Source organism: Callithrix jacchus, chromosome 7, assembly GCF_049354715.1.
Source record: "Callithrix jacchus isolate 240 chromosome 7, calJac240_pri, whole genome shotgun sequence".
NCBI classification, from domain to species: domain Eukaryota; kingdom Metazoa; phylum Chordata; class Mammalia; order Primates; family Cebidae; genus Callithrix; species Callithrix jacchus.
Window position 1 is genome coordinate 96,726,362 of NC_133508.1, and position 13,349 is coordinate 96,739,710.

A 13,349-nucleotide genomic window follows, 5' to 3' on the forward strand; every position below is an offset into this window, starting at 1 on the left:
CTATGAAATATTTTGCCTGAAAGATGGTCTGCTATGCTCTATTTTTTTTTAATCTCTACTTTTTTTAAGGGCAAACTTAATGCTCACAGAGTGTTCTAGGCTCTCAGCCCTGGAAATATAGGTCTTCAGTAATTGAGAGGAGTTTCATGTTCAGCTTATCTAGTACCCTGTCTTTTACTATTAGCAGTATGATTCATATTATAAGTAATAAATTGGGCTGTATTTCAAATCCTGTCGCTGTGCACCGGATTAGTCCTTTTACCTCTCTAAGCCTACTTACTCATATGTATAAAAATAAGACTATTAAGGGCGCCTACCTTATGCAATTGTTGTGAAAATTAGATGATATGTATAAAGTATTTGGCACAGTTACTGGTACAAATAAACTCTCAATGAGAGGTATACAAAGTTTTAGTAATATTTATGATGATAACTATCATTACTATTAGCTGACTATAAATTACATGCTGTATTAATGCTTTACATACATTACTGAAAGATAGCTGGGCTGGTCCTTTGCCTGTTTGCTCTCGGCAAGTGCCTCTTCCCCTGCTCTGCTGTGTATTACACTTCTAGGTTCTCTTGCACCCGACCTCTGGGCAGGTTTGGCCAAGGGGAGATACTGGTAGGAGAATGACATGCAGGCAGAAGTTAGGTCATTTCTCCACTTCGCTACAGCAGCAGCTGCATCTTCTGTCTGATTCCAGCTCCCAGACTCTCTCAGGTCCCAGTTCTGGCCACTCAGCTTTTCTTTGGTTTCTGTTCTAGGCTGACATTCCCTGCTCCTGGCTCTGGTCCCACCACTGCCTCCTATCATCGCTTGATTCCTAAGAGGGGTAGCAGCTGTCTGCTGTTGGTAACCTGTGTGTGGCTTCAACAACCTGTTTGGCTTCTAAGTTTCTTATGTCACCAATGAAACTAAATTCTTATATTTAATTCCTGCTGTTGAAAGACCTAGCATAGTTTCAGCTATTGTGACTGGACTCTGACTGCTATCACTGCTTTTAAATACTAAGAGACAGTAGTCCTTACAGAGAATTCACTTCTCCTCTCCATGTTGGAATGAGCCAAGCCAACTGGAGAAGGGATGGCTGGTTATCACAGAGATGTACTAACTAAAGCTCAAAAGACAAGAAATTGCCCTAAGCATCTTTGATGAATACTGCCAATACTGAGTTTGGCACTGAGGCCTGGAACCTCAGGTAGCTTACCCCTCTCTGAGGAGACAAGACTTCAGTACAAGTCATAGCCAAGCGCAGTACGAGGTAGTGTCTAGTCATAAGGAATAGGAACTCCTCTTTCTTGAGCCAGAGCCCTGGACCATTCACTATTCTAGGTGAGTCACTATAATAGGTATGTGATTATTCTCATACCCCAAATAAGGAAATGGAGGCTCAGAGAGGGCAAGTGATTTGCCCAGAGTCACACTACTATTAAGAAGTAGTCTTAGCAACTTACATTTGTATATCCTGGAACCTGTGTTTATTGAACTTATATCTGTTCCTCAGAGTTTTCTAAGCTTTTTGTCAGTTTTAAAGCAGATAATAAGAAAACTGCATACATAATTCATATTACCCTGGTATGATAGAAATGACCTTACAGAAACAATATTCAACCTTATTCACCTAATTCTCAGAACAGGTTTATGTGGAAAGTTTATTGTGTTCATTTTTTACAGATGAGAAAGCAGACTCAAAAAAGTAAAGGAACTTACCCAAGTTCACACTGAATGTTTATATTCAACCTAGAATTTGAATGCAGGTTTTTCTGTCCCCAAGCACATGCTCTTTCCACTTGGTGACATCCAAGAACTGGACTACATGTAGTATAAGACCAAGTGTTGTGTTTTTTGTTTTTTGTTTTTTTTGAGACGGAGTCTCACTCTGTTGCCCAGGCTGGAGTGCAGTGGCGTGATCTTGGCTCACTGCAACCTCTGCCTCCTGAGTTCAAATGATTATCCTACCTCAGCCTCCTGAGTAGCTGGGATTACAGGTGCCCCCGTCACACCGGGTAATTTTTATATTTTTAATAGAGATGGAGTTTTCACCATGTTGGCCAGGCTGGTCTCGAACTCCTGACCTCAGGTGATCCACCCACCTTGGCCTTCCAAAGTGCTGGAATTACAGGTGTGAACCACCCCACCCAGCTTAGAAATTTTTTTAAAGGTTGGGGAGCAAGGCCAGGTTCCCCATCTTCCAGGAACAGACAGTTGGGTTAGAGAAGTATATGTAAAGTGACCTGAAACCAGAGAGTGCCAATGCATAATCTACTCTCTGGTAGTGACTACCAGCAGGAAAGAGAAACCTGGTTTTGTGTAAGAAATGGGGCTTGAAATGGGCTGGAGTGGAAACATTAACTTAGGAAAGGTAGAAAACCAGCAGGAAAAGGGCTTTTTAGATAGAGGTGCTGGTGAGAGCAAAGGAACAGATGCAGACAGAACGGAGATCAACCGTAACTCCTGGGAAAGGTCCTAGTTCAGGAGTAGTGAAAGAGAAAGTTGGATACATAGGACCACAGCTGATTACAGGTGAGGGTTGTTAACCACAAACAGATCAATTAGGAATTTGATCAGCAGTCTTGGGAGTACCTGTTGCTCAGTATTCCCTCATCCTTTAACTGTCTTAAAAAAATGTTGCAAGCTGATAGTCTCACTTTAAAAAAAATTAACAACATTAAGTGCTTCTTAGATAATACTGCTTTCTGCTTCAAAAAAAAATAGCTTGTAAAAAAGTCAACCTGTGAGTAATAATAAAAGTTTATTACTTATCTCTAACAGTTTTGAAGAGTCTCTGAAATAGAAGGGGAATACTCTTTAAATATCCCTAGAAATGCTATCCTCTTTCACAACAGTTCCTTTGCATACAGAGTGTTATAAAATAAGACATTGGAGAATTTCAGGATGGAGAAGGCACCTTCTGAAGCAATGTCATTGAGAGATGGGGAGCAAGCCACTTTGTACCAGCTCAAAATCTAAACCCTCCTCCCTCCCCCCAGCCCCCTCCCTGACACCTAGCCCTGGAGGAGCCTGTATGTTGGATGGAGTTGATGGCAGTGAAATTCCTACCAAGTTGGCTCTCTCATTTTCACCTGTCAGCGTCTCTGATGAAGAGGGATCTTGGCAAACCAGACTGGTTTGGATAATTGGACTGTTGCAGTTGTCTTTATCTCAGTAAATTGACTAACCACTACAGAGGCTGGAGGAGAAATTTATAGAAAATCCTAAAATGGAGATTGAAGCAAGTGTTTCAATGACTAGGAAAGAGCAGGCCTTTGTGAGTTTCCAGCATATTATAGTATGGTGGGGCACTAGGACTCCTGTCTTCAAGGGGCCCCTAAAAATGAGGGGGGATTCATTTAGTATGTGCCAGCTGTCATTTAAGCCCTTTTTGGTTATTCACTCACTTAGTCCTCACAACGATCCCATAAGACCCTGATATTAGTTGTACTTTGCACACAAGGAACCTGAATCACAAAGACAGCAAGTGCTTCCCTGTGGTTAGATAGCTAGTAAGAGGTGAAGCTCAGATACGAACCCAGATTTTCTAACTCTGTGGTCAGTTCACTATGAAATACTGAAACCCATTTCTGTAAAGTTCCTCTGGGAAACTCACCTTGGTGAGGCCCATCTCTGTACAGCCCTACCCCTATGTGCCCATATCTCGCTCTGGCCTTAGACGTTGCCGTGTTTGCTGACCGTACTCAAGTGTGAGCTTCCAGATAAGAATCCAAGTCTTACTCATCCTTAGGAAGTAGTCGGTGCTGGATACGTGTGTGTTGCAGCAGACTGGAGGTGAAGTTTTACAGAGACTTTGTAATCTCCCTGAAGCTGGCTAAGAAAGCAGCCACCTATGACTAGTTACACAGAAAGCCAGCCACTTAAGCAGTGGCACTGCTGGGTATGGACTTAGTTTTAAAGTTGCTAGCAGGTAAAATCTGATCTGTGTCTCCAGAAACAATCTTACTTGTGCACATTAGCTCTGACTCTAAACTGCTCCTTAATGATTCTCACTTGCTCTAATTTTTCAAAGACTGACTCCTCAGTCATTAGAGTCTGTTCCATTACTAGTAACTCAGTGTATGACCTGGAACAAGAGGTCTACATCTTTGGGACACAGTTTCCTCATCTTTAAACTGAAAGAATCAGGTTCCGGTTTTCAAAAATATAAAGCAGTGGAACCTTTGGGAGGCCAATATATAAAACAGAAGGTGAACTGTGCCTCTGGCTTATTTATCACACCCTCTTTCCCCACTGCCTGGCAGCCTTGGAGGGTCTCTGCTGAACATAAGCACTGGACTAGATCTTTTCAAAGGAAATAACCCAAAATGTTTAAAATGTTTAATAATGATACTTAATAATTCAGTAATAAAGTCACTTCAAAATAGCCTAGCCTACCTTGAGAAAAGCAGGTTGGAAGGCCTCACCATGGGACCGCTGTGCCTGTCTGTGTGACTGTCAGACACTGTGTGCTCCAGGCAGGGAGGGGTGTCAGCTTAACCTGATCATGTACAGTGGGTTGGGAAAGCTAACGCCTCTGGGCCTCATTCTCCTTGGCTGGAAACAGACTGCGTGTCGTGGCACTGGGGAATTAGAAATTCTATCCAGCCACTCTTGGAGATTGATTTTCCGTCTGGGGATCTGACCTCTTGCTTCACTAGCAGAGGGGATCAGACTGTTCTGGGAGGAGTCAATGAGCTGGCCCTCAGAAAAGCCTTCCCTTTCTTTTTTGTTCTTTTTTTTAACTGTATGTTTCAAAGGGGAAGTCTGATTACTTTGGGGACTTAACACCACCAGTTTGAATTCTTCTTGGTACTTAGAGCCTTGAGATAATCCATACCACCCCAACATCAGTCCTTCATGCTAAAAGATTACTGAAGATTTAATTCCATTTATGTCATTGGATTTGTAAAAAAAAAACCCTTTTGGATTCAAAGATGAATGCCTCAGTTACTTTATTTTTGTTATTTTCACAGACCTCTTATGCAAATGCCTCAAGAGTAAGAATCTTGCTCAAGTGATTTTTGTATCTCCAAAGGCTAAGCCGGAGCCTGACATAGAGTAGCTGCTTGGTAAATATGTGTTCATTCATTCAACAAATACCCCCCTAGGTATAATGATAAGCAAAATAACTATCCTAATCCTTAACATGTCTGCAGTTGACTGGAAGAGACAGTTAAAAAGAGTACAAATAAATATATCTTGGGTTAAATGCTGTAAAGGGAAAGAAAAGGTTCAATGGAAGGAAAAATTAGAATTATTGGTACATGAACAGAAGTAAATGACCCCAACTCCCAACTCTAAATCTCTGTCTCATCTCACCTCTTTATAAATAATCACTACTATTATTTTAATTATCATAACTTCTGTCATTTCTTGATTACCCTCTACATTGCTGACATCTTTGTATTTATTACAGAAAATTCTCCAAATTACACTGCCAGTTAGGCTTCCTTATCACTTAGTCCAAATGAAAAACTAAGGTCCAGGGAAGATAATTACATAATTTGTTCATGATCAGAGAGCTAATGAGTGTCAGAGATGAATTGAATTGAACCAAAGTTGGTCTGACAAATCCTCTGTTTTAAGCAAAAGGAAAAAATTCTCATTAACTCCAAAGATTATCATCAGGAGTCCAACAGGGTTCCCAATTTAGGAACTACTATATCATTATCATATGGCAAAAGGTCCACTATGTTAGATGAGAGGACCAAAAAAAAAAAAAAAAAGGTGGGGAGAAACTTTGCTGTAGAGTTGGAGGGAAAAAGAGGAAGATAGTCTTCTTGCATTGGTCATCTTATCAGCCTAGCAATAATAAACTATCACCATGGCAACAGGAAGTCTAATTCATGGCAGATGTTGAGTCACTTTAAAAGCCACACCGACTGAATGCCAAGCTGATGCTGTAAACCTCTCTCCTCTGCCTCAGCTAGGCTAATCGTGCTATAGTCATATTAGAGAGACCCATCTTCCAAGGGTGGAACAAACTCTGGACTTGGCCTCAGAAGACTTGAGTCTGAGTCCCACATCTGCCCGTGCTGAGCTCTGTTGCCCTAAGCAGGTCAGTTCATCAAAAGTAGAAGACAGTTATTAATTTTATCATCATTATTATTACCAGTAATGGGAACTCTCTGAGATTCAGTCTCACAATCTGAAAGATAGATATTTGTGTAAGCATTGTGAGAAGGTTTAAATGAAATAAAAGATGTGCAAGTGCTTAGTAAACTATAAAGTAATTCACAAATATACTATTAACACCAAGAGACAGCTTGATGTGGTAGAAAGAGCTTGCACTGGAATAAGACAGACATGACTGTTTACAGACTGTTTTGTCTGGACGCATCGCTTACATGCTCAGTCTGTTTTCTGTCAGTAAAATTTCTTAGTATAAATAGGTAAAATGTTCTACTCATCTTACAAACTTGTGGCTTAATTAACCTCTCTGCACTTCAGTTACCCCTTTGTAAAATGGAGATGGCACTGGCACCTCCCTCCTAATGTTGTTGTGAGGATTAAATAAGTTAATATAGAGAGAACATTTAGAACAGTGCCTGGCACAGGCAGTGTGTTATCCATGTTAATGGTGGTAATGGTAGTGGTGGTGGAGAAGAAGAGGGAGGTGAAAAAGAGGAAGGAAGAGGAGGAGGAGCAATTGAAATCATATTTGTGCATAGAACTGTGAAAGCTGGCCAGGCTCAGTGGCTCACACCTATAATCCCAATACTTTGGGAGGCTGAGGCAGGTGAATTGATTGAGCCCAGGAGTTTGAGACCAGCCTGGGCAACATAGTGAAAACCTGTCTCTACAAAAAATACAAAAATTAGATGAATGTGGTGGTGTGTGTCTGTAGCCTCAGCTACTTGGGAGGCTTAGGTGGGAGGATTGCTTGAACCTGGGAGGCAGAGGTTGCAATGAGCCAATATTATGCTACTGCACTCCAGCCTGGACAACAGAGTGAGAACCTGTTTCAAAAAAATCAAAATAAAAAAGAACTGTGGAAGCTCCATGTGATATAAGTGAGGACCTCCATGGTCGATTTCAAAACACGTTTGGTCAGTTCCTGGACTGGTTCACATATCTATCAGTTTTCTCAAATTTTATATTGTCTACATAGCCTTTTCATCAAGCCCAGTATGCATGCCACCTCTGATCCTTGGCTATACAGTTTTCATTGGGAAGGGAGAACCAGGACAAAGAATTGATAGAAGTCATGAGAAATATTTTATCAGAGACCAAGGTCTCTATGGGCCAGGATTTCTCTGAGTCTTCTTTGATGTATTAAAAAGTATTTTTGGAAAGAATTAGTTTGAAAAATGCTAAGATGTTCAAGATAACTAGGTGTCTTATTTAAAGAGATGAGGTCTCACCATGTTTCCCAGTCTGGACTATAACTCCTGTGCTCAAGAAATCCTCCCTGTTCAGTTTTCCAGATAACTGGGACTGTAGGTGCACTTCACAGTACCCAGCTCCAACTGGATGTCTTTATCGCAAGACATCTGTTAAGACTAAAATGTAAACATTCATCTTGAATCTCTTAGGTTGGGTAGCCATGTAGAATATGGTGTTTCCCAAATTTACCTGATCAAAGAATTAGTTTTTCATGGAATATCTTACTTTGCTTAAGTTTCAAGTACCAAAATTGGAAAAATGCTGATGTAAGCCCATAGCCAAGACAGTCAGGCATTAAGCACAGTACCTCAAAACAGGTTTGAAAACTCCTACTAATCCTTCCATCAATTCAGATATCTATTTAACAAATTGAAAGAGTTCTGTATGTGGCAGTGACTATGTGCTAGGTAGTGGTGAAACAGTGACAAGCAAGATAGTTCTGATAGGGCTACTGGGGAGAGGAAAAAGTTGGCCAGCAATTTTATTGCAGTGACAAGGGAAAAGATGGAGAGGACAGGTGCCATGATACCAGGGACAGAGGCTTCTTACCCAACCTGATGGGTCAAGGAAAGTTTCCCTGGGAAAGTAACTTCTCAGCAGAGACCCAAAGGAGGAGTTACAGCTGTACAACACATAGGAGTTTGTAGCACACTCGCCCATGCATTCCATATTGTATCCTCATATCAGCCTTTCTTGCTAGATGCAATGAGAATGGAAAAAGTTATTAAGTGGTCATTACCACCTAATGAGTTTCTACACAATGAGTCAGGCACTGTGCTGGGCATCTTACAAATTTATTGTATTTACTCTTAACAGCAATAAGTAATATCTTCAGTTTACAAATGAGAAATTGAGGCTCACGGGAGTTAAGTGGTTTCCCAACGCTGTACATGTAGTTAGTACAAAACCAGGACTTTCAGATCTGCCTGACTCCAAAGCCCATTAAACCATGGTTAGTCAGTGCTGGGCCTGGACAGTGGCTGGTCCATGACGAAGTTTTTACTAGTCAGAAATGCAGAGGAGTGAGCAGAATGTTGAGTTCTTCCTTAAGCTAATTTTTTTTTTCTTAAATGACTTATGTTATCCTGAGACATTCCCCTCCCAACTGTTTGATGTAGGAAGTCCTGTGGGTTTATAATATATATATATATATATACATACATACACACACATGTATATGTATATGTATATCTTGTAAAAGAAAACTTCAAGCTTTTTCTTGGCAAAATAAACTTTCTAACCCTATAAGGTTAGTCTCCAAAGTCATTTTGGAAGTGTTACCATGTATGAATTCTAAAAATCTTGGAAGTTCTGTTTATGTAACTTTCTAGAACATATTCATTCTAATGATGAGAGATATAAGAACCAGCAGATTGCTGTGAGTTCTGCTGGTTCAAAATTGGGTGAATTGGTAAATTCTATGGGCACTAGCAGCCAAAAATGGAGATAAAGTTAAGATCCAGTGGCATCTTCCAAAATGCACACACACACCCCACCAGTGACATTCAGCGTTCTACATACTAGTTTGTAACACTCCTTTTCTTTCTTTCTTTCTTTTTCTTTTTTTTTTTTGAGACAGTATTGCACTATTGCCCAGGCTGGAGTGTAATGGCACGATCTCAGCTCACTGCAACCTCCGCCTCCCAGGTTCACACAATTCTCCTGCCTCAGCCTCCCAAGTAGCTGGGATTGCAGGCACACACTACCACACCCAGCTAATTTTTTTATATTTTTAGTAGAGATGGGGTTTCACTATGTTGGCCAGACTGGTCTTGAACTCCTGACCTTGTGATCCACCCGCCTTGGCCTCCTAAAATGCTGGGATTAATAGGCATTAGCCACCGCATCCAGTCTGTAGACACACTTTTTCTAATGGCTAAATAATCATTTTAGTAGGTATTAGAGAAAATGTAACTAACATTAAACCTGGGTTTTATGAACATTTTTGCATAGATTGAGACAATTTTAAAAAGAAAGAAAAGTTTTTTTTTTCTTTCCAGAATTTATAAAAATATTTTATGACTAATAAATACTATAGGTAGTACTTGGGAAAAGAAAATAATTGTGAAGATAGGACCTGAATTACTAAAATGTGTGAAATAATACGATAATATATATAAAAGTGCCTCATGCATAAAAGGCCCCAGTAAATGCTTTCTTTCTTCCTGATTCACGTGGTGAGCAATTGGCAAGGGCCCAGGACCAAACCTCATAGCATCAGACTCCCAGTCCAGTGCTCCTTCCAAGACACCCTTCAGTTGTCTGCTTTTTATCTGCCTATCTCACACTGTGTCCTTCCTCTCTCTGTCTAACCCCCAGGAAAAGTGCAGCAAGTAGAGGTATTTCTGAAATGAGTGGCTTGCAAAAAGGATCTGATGAGTATAAATAATAAGCAATGTATACCTAAGAGTGTAGACACTATTAGCATTTGGAAAAATAGGAATCTGAACTGAGAATGGGAAGGGCCCTTAGAGATCATCCCACACAGACCCTCCTTTTGCAGATGAGGAAGTTGAGACCCAGAGAGGGAAGTGCTTTGTGCATGGCCAGACAACTCATTGCTGATCAAACCAGGACTAGCATCCATATGAAACATGCAAATATAAAATTACATGGAAAAAAAATAAAAACAACCTCTACCTCCAGATAGCCTGCTTTCCAGAGAAGTGGCAAGAAAGTACCACAAAAATACCTTTACTTCCAAAAATTTGAAAATGTCAAAAGTCATGCTTCATATTATGCCAGGAAAGAAGAGAACATTGTAAATAATTGTAAAGGACCCTTGGAGAAGGTGGTCCTGGTTGTATTCATTTGTTTGTTTTAAATATACATAACATAAAATGTATCCTCTTAACCATTTTTAAGTGTACAGTTTGGTGGTATTATGTTCATTCACATTATTGTGCAACCGTCACCACCATCATCTCCAGAACTTGTTTCATCTTGTAGAACTGAAACTGTACCCATTAAACAATAACTCTGTATTGCCCCTCCCACAGCCCCTGGCAACCACCATTCTACTTTCTGTCTCTGAATTTAACTACTCTCTAGATACCTCATATAAGTGGAATCATACAGCATTTGCCTTTTGTTGACTGGCTGATTGCACTTAGCATAATGTTCTCGAGGTTTATCCATGCTGTAGCATGTGTCAGAATTTCCTTCCTTCTTTGTTGTATTCTTAATGCAACATAGCTTGTTCTCTGTGGTCTGCTGATTATAACCATCATCACTGGGAAGACTTTGGTGTGCTTAACATTTTTGTGACTTCTTTCCAGTGGTGGAAATAGATAGCTCAGTTGTGGATGATAGCAGCAATGGGAAGCAGTGTTTGAGAAGAAATCAGACCCTTGTCTTCCAGTCTTTTACAATAGGTGACACGGGAGATAAATAGAACTGCTGTGCCCCTCCACACCACCCCCAATTTTCTTTGTTTCTTTTGCCCAAGTCTTCAGTCAATCACAGAGAAGCCATGAGAATCAAAGATTTCAAAAGTGGGTTTTCAAATAACAGCCTTGGGTTCCAGTCCTACCTCTGAAACTTACTATGTAATCTTGGGTAACGTGATTAAACTCTCTGAGCCTCAGTTCTATAAACTACATAGAGACAATAATACTTTTATCAAAAAAGTGTGCTTTTTTTTTTTCTTCTGAGTGCTGGGATGCTTTCTGTATTTTTCTGGATTTCAGCATAGTTTCCAAAGTTAAAATATTAATACTATTACATGTCCCATTGGGTTGTTTACAAATGTAATGTGATATATGATATTTTGGCCACTCTAAGATGTCTTGTTCCAGCCCAAAGATTATTAGGGAATCTCATGTCATTTGAAAGGAGAGAAAGCTAATTTATTGATAAGATTCTACACATCATCTGTATCATTTTTTTTTTCATCAAAAACACTGAGAACTCTATTATGGTACGTGGTTCTTTACCTCATAATTTTCTGTCTTCCCAGATAGTCAGAACCATGCCCTCCCCTCAGTTCTCACCCCTTGATCAGTACCTAGCATTATGCCCTGAAAAACTACAGATGTTTTTTCCCACCCCCGCCCCCAACCTCTCCCACCCATCCTCAACTCCCTGTTATCAAAGCGTTTCTATAATGCACCGGGAATTAGTCAGCATCTCAATTCTGCCGTGGCCTCATGGTTAAACATACCATTCATTCGACCTCTCAACTGTGACAAAGAAGTAAGCCTGGATATAGAAACTGATTTCAGCTCCTCTCTGAAGTTGGGCATCTCTCTTTGCTGACCACTTGGGAATATTTTTTTTCTTTCCGCTTCTGACCCACCTCTCTCCTTTCTTTTGATAAACAGGACAGCTGTCCCCAAAGGGATGAATCCATTACCTTTCACCAGAGCTGAGTTCCTTTTCCATTTCATGTTTCTGTTTAAAGAGAAAGCCTTTTAAAAGCACTGAGCATACACTGAGTGTGTGTACTTAATTTTTAATATGTGTGTGCCCACAGCCAAGAGAACAGAGAACCTTAAATAATAATGAAACCAAATTGTACATGTATGTTTTATGTGGCACTGATTCCTAAATATACCCTTAGCAGCCAGGTATTACTTAATACATCCCCATTAATCAAGCTGCCAAATCTAAATGAAAACCATATTTAAATATGTTTAATACGATTAAAGCTTTTGGTTGAATATCAAACTAACATAGCTGCATTTTTCCTTCCAGCCAGCCCTCATTCACTCTCTTATATTTTTACTCTGAAAGCTAGTTCTTTTGTACTATCAAGCCAATCTTGAGTATAAAACAAGTTATACCACGAACTCTCAGTATCATGAGTTTCAGCTGAATCCCTCAGTGTAAATGTTAGGAGAAAGAACAGTACAGAGATTTTTTTTTCTGACTAAAAAATGATATTTTTCTTCTTCTTGGGGTGAGCCTTTGAATTTAAAAGGGAATTAAAAATTCTCTTAGAGATACTAAATTCTTTGTAGCTTCTGTATTAAATGATGCCTGCCTTATGCATAGTTATTGAAAGCGTTTTATATTAAATGTACTTTTTCTTTTTGACGGTTCAGGCTTCTGTTAGTTTTGCAATAGTGACACCTAGGGGCATCAGGGAACATTGCATGGGCTGCTAAAATATCTTTCAAAAACAATCCCTCTGCTCTTTGACATGGATAGACAAAGTATTTGTGGGTCATTGGGGCTGATGGAGAAAGAAGGTAAATGGTACTTTGGGCGAGGCAGGTTTCCAGTTTTATTTACCAGGCTTCTAATCTGCAAACATAAAAATGAGGTAAATAAAAAGAGGGTTTCTTAAAAAAATAAAGAACTAGCCAAACTTGGAGTAACATACAGTATTCTAGCAGATTTTTAAAGTTATTAAAATAACATAATATTTATTAATGTGTTTAATTATTGGTCTTATTTGCAGCAGTTTGCCTGCTGTTCCTGCCTCTGTAACAGGTATTTCCCACAGTGATTGCAGAGAAGTGATGACTGCAGGCAGCGCTTAGTCTTGTTGTCCTTGTGCTAATGTCTTGCTTCTCACATCTCCATTTCTTCTGTTTTTCTTGTTCAATATCTATATCCATATTCACCCTCATGAAGTTGTCATTCAGACTTTTAGCCTATTTGTTCTCTCCACTGATACCATTATTTCTTCTAGCTTCTCAGAGTCCTTACATGCTTCTCCATGTTTATATGTCTTGAAACTTTTAAATTCTTGATCAAAACAATCATAAATGTGTCTATTACAAACACATTAAAATTATTTGATTACATAAACACTGATAAACAATTCATATAAAACTGTTTTTGTACTACTTAAGTTCAAAATAGATGGCACATGTTTAACTTTGTACACTGTAGAAATTCTAAGTGTCATTTTGAAAATAAGCAAATACACTATATTTGCTTGCACATAATTATTTACAATGCACGTAATTCTTACAGACCTGTTTTACCTGTCTGTCCTATCTCTGTATAGATAATA

At 39.5% G+C, this 13,349-nt stretch overlaps 1 protein-coding gene and 1 long non-coding RNA gene across 25 annotated transcripts in view; one reads left to right on the top strand and one right to left on the bottom strand.

Moving 5' to 3' along the window:
* The window catches only part of LOC108592611 (uncharacterized), a 62,680-nt gene extending 58,214 nt beyond the window's left edge, over positions 1-4,466 (bottom strand). For both annotated transcript variants that reach the window (XR_013520136.1, XR_013520135.1), the window contains exon 1: positions 4,394-4,466. This is a non-coding gene — a long non-coding RNA (uncharacterized LOC108592611). The remainder of the gene's footprint in view (positions 1-4,393) is intronic.
* FGGY (FGGY carbohydrate kinase domain containing) overlaps positions 1-13,349 on the top strand; it is a 439,267-nt gene that overhangs the window by 352,718 nt on the left and 73,200 nt on the right. For 3 of the 23 annotated variants that reach the window (XM_078332003.1, XM_054236323.2, XM_078332002.1), the window contains exon 16: positions 769-2,773. The exons of the other annotated variants lie outside the window; for them this stretch is intronic. The gene's annotated coding sequence lies outside the window, so the exon portion shown is untranslated. Of the gene's footprint in view, positions 1-768; positions 2,774-13,349 lie in introns of those variants that run through there. 23 annotated transcript variants of the gene reach the window in all.